This window comes from Triticum dicoccoides, chromosome 5B (genome assembly GCF_002162155.2).
Source record: "Triticum dicoccoides isolate Atlit2015 ecotype Zavitan chromosome 5B, WEW_v2.0, whole genome shotgun sequence".
Taxonomy (NCBI): domain Eukaryota; kingdom Viridiplantae; phylum Streptophyta; class Magnoliopsida; order Poales; family Poaceae; genus Triticum; species Triticum dicoccoides.
The window spans coordinates 722,088,231-722,099,115 of NC_041389.1; the positions used below are offsets into that span (position 1 = coordinate 722,088,231).

Sequence of the window (10,885 nt, forward strand, 5' to 3'; positions counted from 1 at the left end):
GGACCTCCTACGGTCTAAACAGGGGTCCTGTTCATCGGGAGGGGTGTGGCGTACCGCAAAACGGGACTCCACGGGCTCCTCCAGCATACACCTCCATGGGCTCCTGTTCATCCAGCCTCCAACGCGCGCTACTCCACCGGCTACTGTTCAACCACCCCTCCACCGTCTACTGTTCATCCACCCCTCCACCGTCTACTGTTCATCCAGCCATCCACACCACGGGGTCCTGTTCAACCACCCTCCACGGCCAACCCTCCACCGTCTACTGTTCATCCAGCCCTCCACACCACGGGGTCCTGTTCATCCAGCAACAACGCCATCGTTCACTGTTCATCCACCCCCCACCCGCAATGCTCACTGTTCATCCAATCGATCGGCTTCAGTTAGTAGCAGTAGCGAAGGAATCGCTCCATCGGGTTCAGTTAACAACCATCGATCGATCGCTCGAGTTCAGTAACACGTAGCCTGCAGTGCAATCGCTCGGATTCAGTTAGAGCCCAACGCCTCGCTCGGGTTCAGTTAGAGCCAATGCCTCGCAAACACGCGCGTACGTGTACGAGAGAAACGCTCATCGCTCAGCCCCCGACCTCCCACCCTAACCGGTAACTCCCCGAATGTTTCCTCCCCCTTGCTTCTACCACGGTTTTTTCCATCATGGACGGCCCAAAGAATGTCATGCAGCTGCGTCTCCGGCCTGCCCAGGACGAAAAGCCCATTTTTTGTCATGATTTTTTGTCATAGAAGTAGGAGCCCACCACATGTATGATGATACCGGGTTTTGTCACAATTATCGTCATAGAAGTGTCATATGTATGACAGAAAAAATTTCGTTTGACCCAGAATGTCACGGATGTGTTTTTTTTTTGTAGTGTATCACACCCCGAGTATGTTAATTTCAATAGTGATGAAGATGACTTGTTAGGTGATGATGATTTACTTATTGACAACTCTAGTGATGAATACTATGATGAAACGTCAATTAATCATGTTAATCAAGATAAAACGAATGACAATGATAAGGAGAAGATTGAGCTTCTAACTGAAGAACTAAACACTCTTAAGTTAGCTCATGAAACTATCTTAGGAGATCATCGAGAACTTTTAAGGACTCATGAGAAGTTAAGCTTTGAGAAGCTCAACCTCGAGCAAGAGCATGAGTTCTTAAAGGCAATCAATGATGATCTTCGCAAGAAAGTTCTTCTTACATTGCCAAGCGTTTACTCTTATCTACTTACATGCCTGAAGTCAAGTCTAGTAACAAGAACAAGAAGGATTCTTCCTCTAGTAGTAACAATAATTATGCTAAATCCAATGTTGTTGCTTCTAGTAGTTCTCTTGATTCCACTAATGATTCTCTTAGCCAAGTTACACTTGAGCAAGAAAATAGCTTATTGAAGGGAATTATAAATAAAGGTGTTTACAAGAGCCTTGCCGGCAGTAAGCAATTCGAGGAAATTGTAAGCAAGCAAGGAAGGCACCGGAAGAACCAAGGTGTTGGTTTTGAACGAAAGTTCAATGCCAATGGAGTTGAGTGGGAAGAAGATCAATACCCCAAGACGAAGTTTGTTCCTCAACAAGAGAAGTATGATCCTACTTCTTTCAAAGGGACACAAGCTCAAGATGATCTTCCACCACAAGACCACAAGCAAAAAGGCAAGGATAAGCTTCAAGAAGAAATTGATGCATTTGAAGAAGCTCCCAAGGCCTTGGTCAAGTGGGTTCCCAAGACTACATCAAGTTCTACTTCATCAAGTACGACTACAACTCCAAGGATTCCCATCAAGATGGTGTGGATCCCGAAGAAGAATAACTAGAGAGTTCTTGAGGGTGACTCCGCCAACATACTTCACTCTTATTATTTTGGCAAGAACAAGTGCAATCAACTTCCACATATTGCACTAGTTCTAGGAGTCACAAACCCTCTTGTTGGTAAGACAAGGGACAAGGTAACCTAATGCTTTCATGGACATCATCTTGTGTGTGCATCACTCTATGTCTATAGATATCCTTGTTTATTCCCTGTGGGACTAACCCGTGTAGGTATTGAAAGTGCAACTCACTGCAATGGATTGCTCCAAATGATCTACATCGACATTGAGCATCCACATCTTCAACACCTACATGAAGTCATCATCGACAAAACCCAAGGTTAGTTCATCCCTCCTAAGGGGGGATCTCACATCTAGGGGGAGCTTTACTCTAAGAATTGAGCTAAAGCAACTCTAATGGTGTGAACACAACAATGCTTTATGTAAAAGTGGTAACCCCACTTGTGCTTAAACGATGAGTATGACCTATGATCAAATGTTCTCATTTGACTCCTAAGTCAATATACTCATATATAGATGACCTAGTCATCGCCAATTGCTTGATAGATGCTAGAATAGTTGTGCATGCTTTGCCACATATTTCATTTGTCATTTTATTGTGTGAGCATGTCATTTGCATATTTTACTCATTCAAGGACATCCACTTGTTGTTTTGATTGTTTGGTTTCTTTTCTTTTGCCAAGTGAATGGACAAGGATGCCTTAGAACCTTCTCTAGCTATTTATGCTCTTCTTGTATCAAACTCTATTCATGCTACATCACAAAGTTTGATCAAGTCAGATTCGAACCACTCTGTGTGAGGAGCACTCAGAGTCCCCAATTCGTCATAGACTTAAACCTTCCAAAACCTCTTTGTGTGTTTTAGTCTGACCGAGAAATCCATTTCGGTCACACCGAGTTCACTAAGTTGATCTAGGTTTTCAATCTCGGTGCAACCGATTTGAACTTTTCGGTCACACCGAGTTGCAGTAACTGCTTGCAGTTATGCATCTCGGTGCCACCGAGTTGTTCCACCCGGTCACACCGACAGGGTCAGGCTATATATATCCCCAGGCCAAAATTTGGAAATTTCTCCGAACTCCTTTGCCCACGCTCAGCCTACTCTGCCTCCCTAGGTCTCCGGATCGTCCTCCTCGTCGCCAGCTGCCTCCCCCTGCTGGTCTCCGCTGCCTTCAACGGGAATCGACTCCGTCGTTGCCGCCGTAGCAGGTCCATCGCCGCACTTAGGGTATGGACTTGATCCTTGTGCTAATCACACTCTGATTCCTAGCACATTGTTTTGCTATGTATCTTGCCATGATTGAGATCATCCTATCTAGCGAAATCACTCCGTAGTTTAGATGTGAATTAAAAATTTAGGGTTAGGTTTCGCCAAAATCATCTCGGACCAACCGAGTTGAAGAAATCGGTTCCACTGATTTGGCTAAGGCCATTGCACATGTGGTTCTCGGTCTGACCGAGAATTGCAATTCGGTGTGACCGAGATCAGGACTTTGTGAAACCCTAGCAGTCTCGGTGCCACCGAACTGTGACTCGGTCTGACCGTGTTCACTTGTTTAGGTTCCAAAAGCTGCTTCGGTGTCACCGAGTTTTCAAATCGGTAGATCTGAAATGCTTTCTGTGGAAAAACTAAAACGAAGTTTTTGACTTATTCTTTTGCAAAAACCTCTGTACTTTGTGATGCTCATCTACTCTACCTCATCTATATCTATTGACAGGGTCTGCTGTTAGTGTTTGCATCATGTCAGATCAGAGTGACAGTCAGAAGAAGTCTGAGGAGCAAGTTCAGTTGAGTGAGGGCACTAGTCCCTCTAGCAGCTATGATAGTAGCAGGAGCACACCTAGCAACTTACCTAACGCAGCCACGAGGGCCAGAACAAAGAGAACCTCAGATTCTAAGGATGAAGACTATGTGGCTGTTAAGGATGAGGCCACCTCCAAAAAGAAATTGCTGAAGAAGGAATATGGCACATCTGCTGCCACTAAGCCTGGTATGAAGACCAAAGCACCTGCAAGAATAATTCCCATGTCTAAAGCTAGAGCCTCTACTCAAGTACATTTGGAATCTGAACCCAAAGAGGCCGCTGCAGAAGGGAAGAAAAGGAAGGAAATAGTCAAGAAGACCATGGCCAGGGTTGTTGGAAAGCCTTCCATGATGGAAGAAGAAGAGGAAGAGGTTGCTACACCAGCACCTAAAGCTCAAAAGCTTATGGGAGATGCTATAAGATCAGGGGCTGCTCCATCAAAGCCCAAAGAAGCTCCCAAGGCAGTTGCACCAAAGCCCAAAGCTGCACCCAAGAGGAATACAAGGAATATTCCTGCTGGAAAGAAGAACAAGGCCCCAGTGCCTGAAGCAACTCTAGAAGAAGAAGAAGAAGATGATGAGACACATGTCTTGAGGAAGTTGAAGCCCAAAATTTCAGATCACAATGATGTTCATCTAGTACCTGAGGACATGAAGCTCAGGAAGGATGCAGGACTCAGACAGTGGAGATTGACTGATCCCTATGCAGTTAGGAGAAGAACAGCTGTGGACTACAGGTTCCATACAAAGGAACAACAGGACTTCTATGAGACAGTGCTGCTTGACAAGAAGCCAATAGTCTGTGATATGAGATGGGTGGACTGGAAGTACATCAGGCATAATGAAGAGCACTATCCTAGAGTCTATGATAGTTTCAAGTCTTATGGAGTAGATGACTTTGTTCGGAAGAAGCTCACAAAGAGGAATGATGAGCTTATTATGCAGTTCTACTCCACAGCTCATTTCTACCCAGATGGAAGGATTGTCTGAATGTCTGAAGGTACTAGGTACCAATCAACAGTTGAATAATGGGCAAAATTGATCAATGCTCCTAAGGAGAATGACGATGACTTGGATGTCTATGCCAAGAATAAGAAGGATTACAACTCCATGGCACATATGTACAGAGAGATCCCAGATGCTGCTGTTGAGACACACAAATTTGGACTAGTACATTACCTTTTGTCAGGTTTGTCAACAATCAACTGGGTCCTCAGGCACACTCTATTGCCAAAGTCAAGTGATCACAAGATGACCAGAGGCCATGCAATTAACCTGCTTCACATATTTGATGTGCCTCAAAAGTTCAAAGTCATGAGCCTAATTGTGGAAACTATCAAGAGGATAACTGCTGATCAAAAGAGAAATTGTGGGTATGCCCCACAGATCCAGGAACTAATCAACTCCAAGATGGGCAATAGCACATATCTCTTGGACAAGGATCACATGCCCATCTACCTAGACTTTGAGGACAACACTGTGGTAATGGATGAAAATGAACCATCTTCTGTGCAAGCACAAGAGAAGAAGGAGAAGGCAAGGACTGAAAAGGCTACAAAGATGCCAACCATTGATGAGGCATCTCAGTATTTACTGAAGAGCAAGCAAGATCAGCTTGGCTACTTGATTGCCTCCACTCTGAGGATTGAGAAGGGATTGGCCACCCTGACTCAAAACCAGGAGAGCTTGGAGAGGATCATGGAGCAGAAGTTCTATGATTTAGATGTGAAGGTCACTGGGATACAGTCAGTTGTTGAGCAACTTCAGGATGAAGTGCAGGAGAAGAAGGGCAAGACTACCACTAATGAATTTGCTAGAGTGCCCAGAAGTCAGAGATCTTCCGCAGTGCCAGTTACAGACACTAGAGCAACTTCATCTGCACCTGCAACAGCTTCAGTACCACCAGCTCCTGTAACCACTCCATTAGCTCCATCAACCTCAACTGATGCCTTCGTCCTTGGAGTTTTATCTACACCACCACCTGTAGACCAAGACTAAGAGTCGATCTAGCACTATGCATTTTTATGAACTTTTTGGTAACTTGTTGCCAAAGGGGGAGAAAATGTATAGATCATAGGCTTCGAGAGAGAGTGTTGCTTTTTTCTCTCTCTTGTTTTGGTGGTTGAACTTTGTTATTTGCTTGTTTGAGATACTCTATGCTTTTGTGTAATACTTGGTTGATCGTGTGGTTGATCATATAAGATGCTACCTTAATGCTTGTTGGATGACATTATCCTTTTATCTCTATATGATCATTCACTTTGCTTGGTGATGAGTGCATGTATTTAATTATTATCATTTTGAGCGATCCACCAAGATGTGTGTGACATGGAAGAGTAACCCATGATCCTAACTCATTGTGCATTTGCAGTCCAAAGCAAATCTTAAACTATGCACAAATTTAGGGGGAGCTCTTACTTTTCACATACTTCTCAAAGCGACAATGTTCTTCAATCTTATTATTATTTGTCGAAACTTTGATCTATATGTTGTCATTAATTATCAAAAAGGGGGAGATTGAAAGTGAAACTATCCCTAGGTAGTTTTGGTAATCTCTACTCCTAATGGACGAGTTGGTGAATCGTCTCCGCGGTTTATTTTTGCTGGGTTTTTTCGTCCCACCACTTTCGTCGGGTTTTTTCGTCCCCTCCCCTCCTCCCACATGCGCCCACCAACACACACCAAAAAAAACCCGCCCCATAGGAAAACGAAGGAAAACCGGATCAACTCCCCTCCTCTCGATCCACTCCATCTTCGTGACGTACGAAGCCGCACGAGATCGCCCCCGCTGACGACCTCATATAGAAGATGCCGCGATCTCTTGCGATCTCGCTACCTCCAGGATCGGCGTCTGTCGCCGCCACCAACCTCCGGGATTGGCATCTCTCGCTACCGCCGAGGTACGGGATCCCGCATCATACCAGAGAAGACACTGTCTACGGAGTCCGGGATCGACGCCGCGGACGTAAGGGATCACCATCGCCGACCTTCCAGACGAGACGTCGCCGCCGCCGACCTCCGAGGGGAGACGCTGCCGCCACCTGTGGTAAACCCTAGGATAGGGCGGTTTCAACTTTCAACCCCAGGGCAGGCCGACAACTTGTCGATTTGTTGTTCTTCCCTTATAAGGTACGACATCCACTTCCTGTGTGCTCATGCAAACATATAGTTCTTGATGTGGTTGATGGAAGTAGTCTAGGATTTGATAATTTCCCCACTCTGTGATTTGGATTGATATCTTGAATTTAGCCAAACGCCTTTGCTTGTGCCCCAAATTCCCCATCACTCTCTTTGTCACAGCATGGTCTCAACAATGGTGCCTTCACCCTTGCTTGTGCCTCTACCCACGTGGTCATCTTTGAGACGTTGTATTCTTACACATGACAGAGTTCTCTTTGTAAGTGATTAGATGATTTGGAACTCGCTCACTTATACATGTTTGATTGATGAACTTGATATTAGTGACCTTTCATATCTTTATCATTCTGGAAGTTGCATCCACCCGAACTGGATATGCATACTCTCCATCACCACAGATTCTTGAGGTCGCTCGTGTGGGACTCTTTATCTGCCATTTATTGATATGAGTATATGTTGCGGGTTGATGTGTTGCAGATCCTTGAGGATAGGTGCGGCAACTAGCGACACATGCTGGAGCTTCTGGCGGCGGCATTACCTGTATCCACCTCTCCCTGGTCGCCTTTAAGAGTGTGTGCGGTCGACCGTTAAGCTTGTCATGACGCCCTTTGAATTTCTGGGCAAGTCGCAGCCTTTTCAGATTCATCAACACAAGTTACATCAGTAGTCAATATGGTTCAGATGCATAATAGTACGTACTTCGTTTCCTTTTGGTTGTGTACATTGCATCTTGTGAGAAAGTGTTCTCTTATTTCCCCTTTTGTTTTGCTCAATCTGAAAATAACTCATATGCTTTAGTTGAGGAATTTTGAAGATTTCATTATTGCTGATGGATGTGTTCTTTTGCAGTTGCAGGGTGGAAGTTGTCGATGTTGTTCAATTGTATGCTGCCCCTTGAGGGGAAGCCGTGCGTGCGCCCAGTGAGGAGAAGCGGCAAGGGCTCCAGGTGTGAGAGGCTGAAGCTCGGGGATGACGACATCATGCACAAGAGGGCATACAGGAGGTTGTCCGAATTCATGTTCCTCATGCTCTGAAGGACCAAAGGGATTTGAGTGGTCAACTCTGAAACTTGGAATTGTTGTTTCTTTTCTGAAAAATCTGAACTTCCGCATATGTCTCATCCCTGAACTTTGACGCTTGACTTGATTGTGCCCAGTTAAAATGGATGAGAAGGCCCGTCTAGGTGTACCTGTGCCACATGTGTAAGATTGTCAGAAATTGATTTTTTTGTGTGTTGTCTCTTTACTCCCCCGCCTACCTCAATGGCAGATGTGAAGAACCACCTCAACCAGATGTGCTTTGCCGCGTCATGCTAGAACTATAATTGCCGGCTGCCGTGCAAAACCACCTTTGGCGATCAAGGTAAAGACTAGGGCAGATCCATTGCTTCCTTTTGTATTTATTTCTGTAAATACTTAGTACCGCAATGAATAATACAAAAATGGATCAAAGATACTTTTAGAGTTTTTTTTGCCTTGGCGAATAACACTAGTGAAGACGATCTAGAATTTCTCTTATTTCGGAATTATTTTTGTTCTTGCATGTTCTGTTAGAACGAATAGGCCACAGAACTCATATATATTGATATTACTCAGATAACACCTCTTGTACATAAAGCATATGTACTAGACGCATGTGCTTAGTCTATTTTGGATTTTTTGTTTACCCCAAAATGCAATATAGATCTGCCATTGACAGTTTTTTGGAGCACTGGGTTAGCATTTGCTGTGATGCTGATAGGAAAAGCCTATTTGTTTCCTCATAAAATGTTGCCTATCAGTTAACTCTTCTTTTTAGTTAGCATGCACTGGGCCTGACGATGATGTACACCTTCTTTTTAGTTAAAATTGTGTCTACTATTGATCTATCTTGCTTAATAAAAATAACTTTGCATGTTTCAGAAACAAGAGGTAATGCTAACATTTAATTATGTTGTAAACTTGATTCAACCTTGGGGCGTGGACCATGATAGATTGATGACCTGATGTCACATGGCGGCTGGTTAGCCGGCGGCGGCTGGAGCCATCATTGACCACGACCGTGCCAGGAGCACCCGGGAAAAGGCGAGGACATGTTGGTACTGATGGAATAATGTAGATTGGGTCGTCTTCCTCCAGAAACATATTACACAATATACTTAAGTCGATTGATCCTATTTGGTAAAAATGCCCCTCATTTGCTTGATTAAACTCTACTTGGTAAAATTAATTGAGTTGGGAACAGTAACATATATACATCTACTATGTCTGGTATCTATCTGGTTATATTAAACTGACAGTTTATTCTTCTTGCTGGAAGGATATGTCGTGAAAGATGATCCAGATGCTATTAAAGTTGTAACCTTTGACTGTCCATGTGAGTTAATTCTATGAACAATACTAGTAATCCTTGACCTATGTCCACTTAATGGTCCTCTCACCTTGAATCATATCAATCTGCTATCAATGCCAAAGACTTAGCTTCGATTGCTCACCACCCGCTTAAATCTATTTTTTTGACCACCTCAATCTTTCTTGAATTTTTTGACACACCGAGCAGCATCGCAAGTTAATTCAAGGAATTGTTCTTCTAAAACATGTATTCTTTCCTGTCCACGAAATGTAATGCTTTGTACGAAACAATCAGCCTTAAAAACAAATTAGTATTGATGTTCTTTTAAATATTTAAGTCGAAAACTTGAAACTTATATGTGTTAAATTGTGTTGAAAAGTAATCCCAAAAATATTACATTTTTGCTAAGAATTGGTATAAAAAATCAGAAATACAGAAGTAATATGTAGAAGGTAGTACCCTAGAGAGATGTGTATGTTTAATTGTGATATTCTTAGGAGTACCTTTGTGGATCTGATATATCTTTCTTTTGTAGGATATGGTTGCTCTTGCTTCATCTAAATAGTATGTCTGGACTGCCATGAGACCGCGATTGGTGTAGGAAATCTTGAAAGCTATCATATTGGTCACAAGAACTTGCAATACATCAATGCACTATTCTTTTGAATTTTTTAGTGACACCACAACTACCACCTCTTCACTAAATGACAGAGGTTGCTAGCAACTGCACCTGGAAAGATTGTATTTAGAGGTATGTTTCCTGTATCAAGTGCATGTCAAGGGTTGAAAGAATTAATTCGTACAACATTATTCACTGGAGGTAGCATCACGATGACACATAATTAAGGGCTCATATTAATTGGGAGTGTCTAAAAATTTACCGGCTATTCTGATGTTCCATAAATCGTTAGTTTACTGAAAAAGGAAGGAGCTACCATCGCGCTTTGATTGTGTTCATCCTGGACTAATCATGATCAATTTGATGAGCTCTCCTTTGCTCTGATGAGTAAGCTCTCGAGCTAATTCTTTCTTCTGAATATATTTGTTACTCTCTCCGTCCAGAAAAACTTGTCACAAGCTTGTCCCTCAAATGGATGTATCTAGCACTAACTTGGTGCTAGATACATCCATTTAAGGGATAAGCTTTTCCGGACGGAGGGAGTAAATGTCAAGTTTAAGCTATACAACAGTTTCATGCCTTTATTTCTCCACAACATTATGAATTATTATTTTCACCTGTAGACTGTACCCCAAATTCTTCCATACTCTAATGATCTTGTGTTCAAGTAAGTAATATCTATCATTGTATAAAATCTTCTGAATTTAACTTTATCTAAAAGAAGATGTTTTTTGGTTTTCTAGGGAGCATCAACTACATGTTATGTCAGGCTTGACCATATCAGGTGAAGGGAGTGACAAGCAAGTACTTTGTTGACAATGAGGAGAAGACAAGCAATATGGTAAAGAGCGATTCATTGGCGAAGCAACTTTATGAATTGATTGAAGTGGTTGATGTCATAATTTTCACATCCTATTTTTCTTGGTTGTAGAAAAGATAACCATGTACACAACAAAGAGAAAATGTTGACTATTCTTCGCATCCTACCTATTGGTAATGAGAGAATATAGCACTGTTTATTTGAGTGATGTGACCTATCAACTTCCCTTTAGTTTGCATTTCAGTATTCTGGTTTTGATGCCCTGGGGGTACACAAGGTTTTCCATTTAGTTGTGTTCAACACTAAAAAATGATATATCATTTTGCCCTTCATATACTAAATCA

At 42.8% G+C, this 10,885-nt stretch overlaps 1 long non-coding RNA gene across 2 annotated transcripts; it reads left to right on the forward strand.

The window, feature by feature from the left end:
• Positions 1 to 7,939: 7,939 nt before the first annotated feature.
• LOC119306861 lies at positions 7,940 to 10,674 on the forward strand. Of its 2 annotated transcripts, XR_005149060.1 has the most exons (6): positions 7,940 to 8,133; positions 8,744 to 9,126; positions 9,638 to 10,108; positions 10,345 to 10,388; positions 10,465 to 10,562; positions 10,653 to 10,674. It is a non-coding gene; the product is annotated as an uncharacterized LOC119306861 (long non-coding RNA). The 2 variants fall into 2 exon arrangements; XR_005149059.1 differs by lacking the exons at positions 7,940 to 8,133; positions 8,744 to 9,126; positions 9,638 to 10,108 and having other exon boundaries at positions 10,276 to 10,388.
• Positions 10,675 to 10,885: the final 211 nt, after the last annotated feature.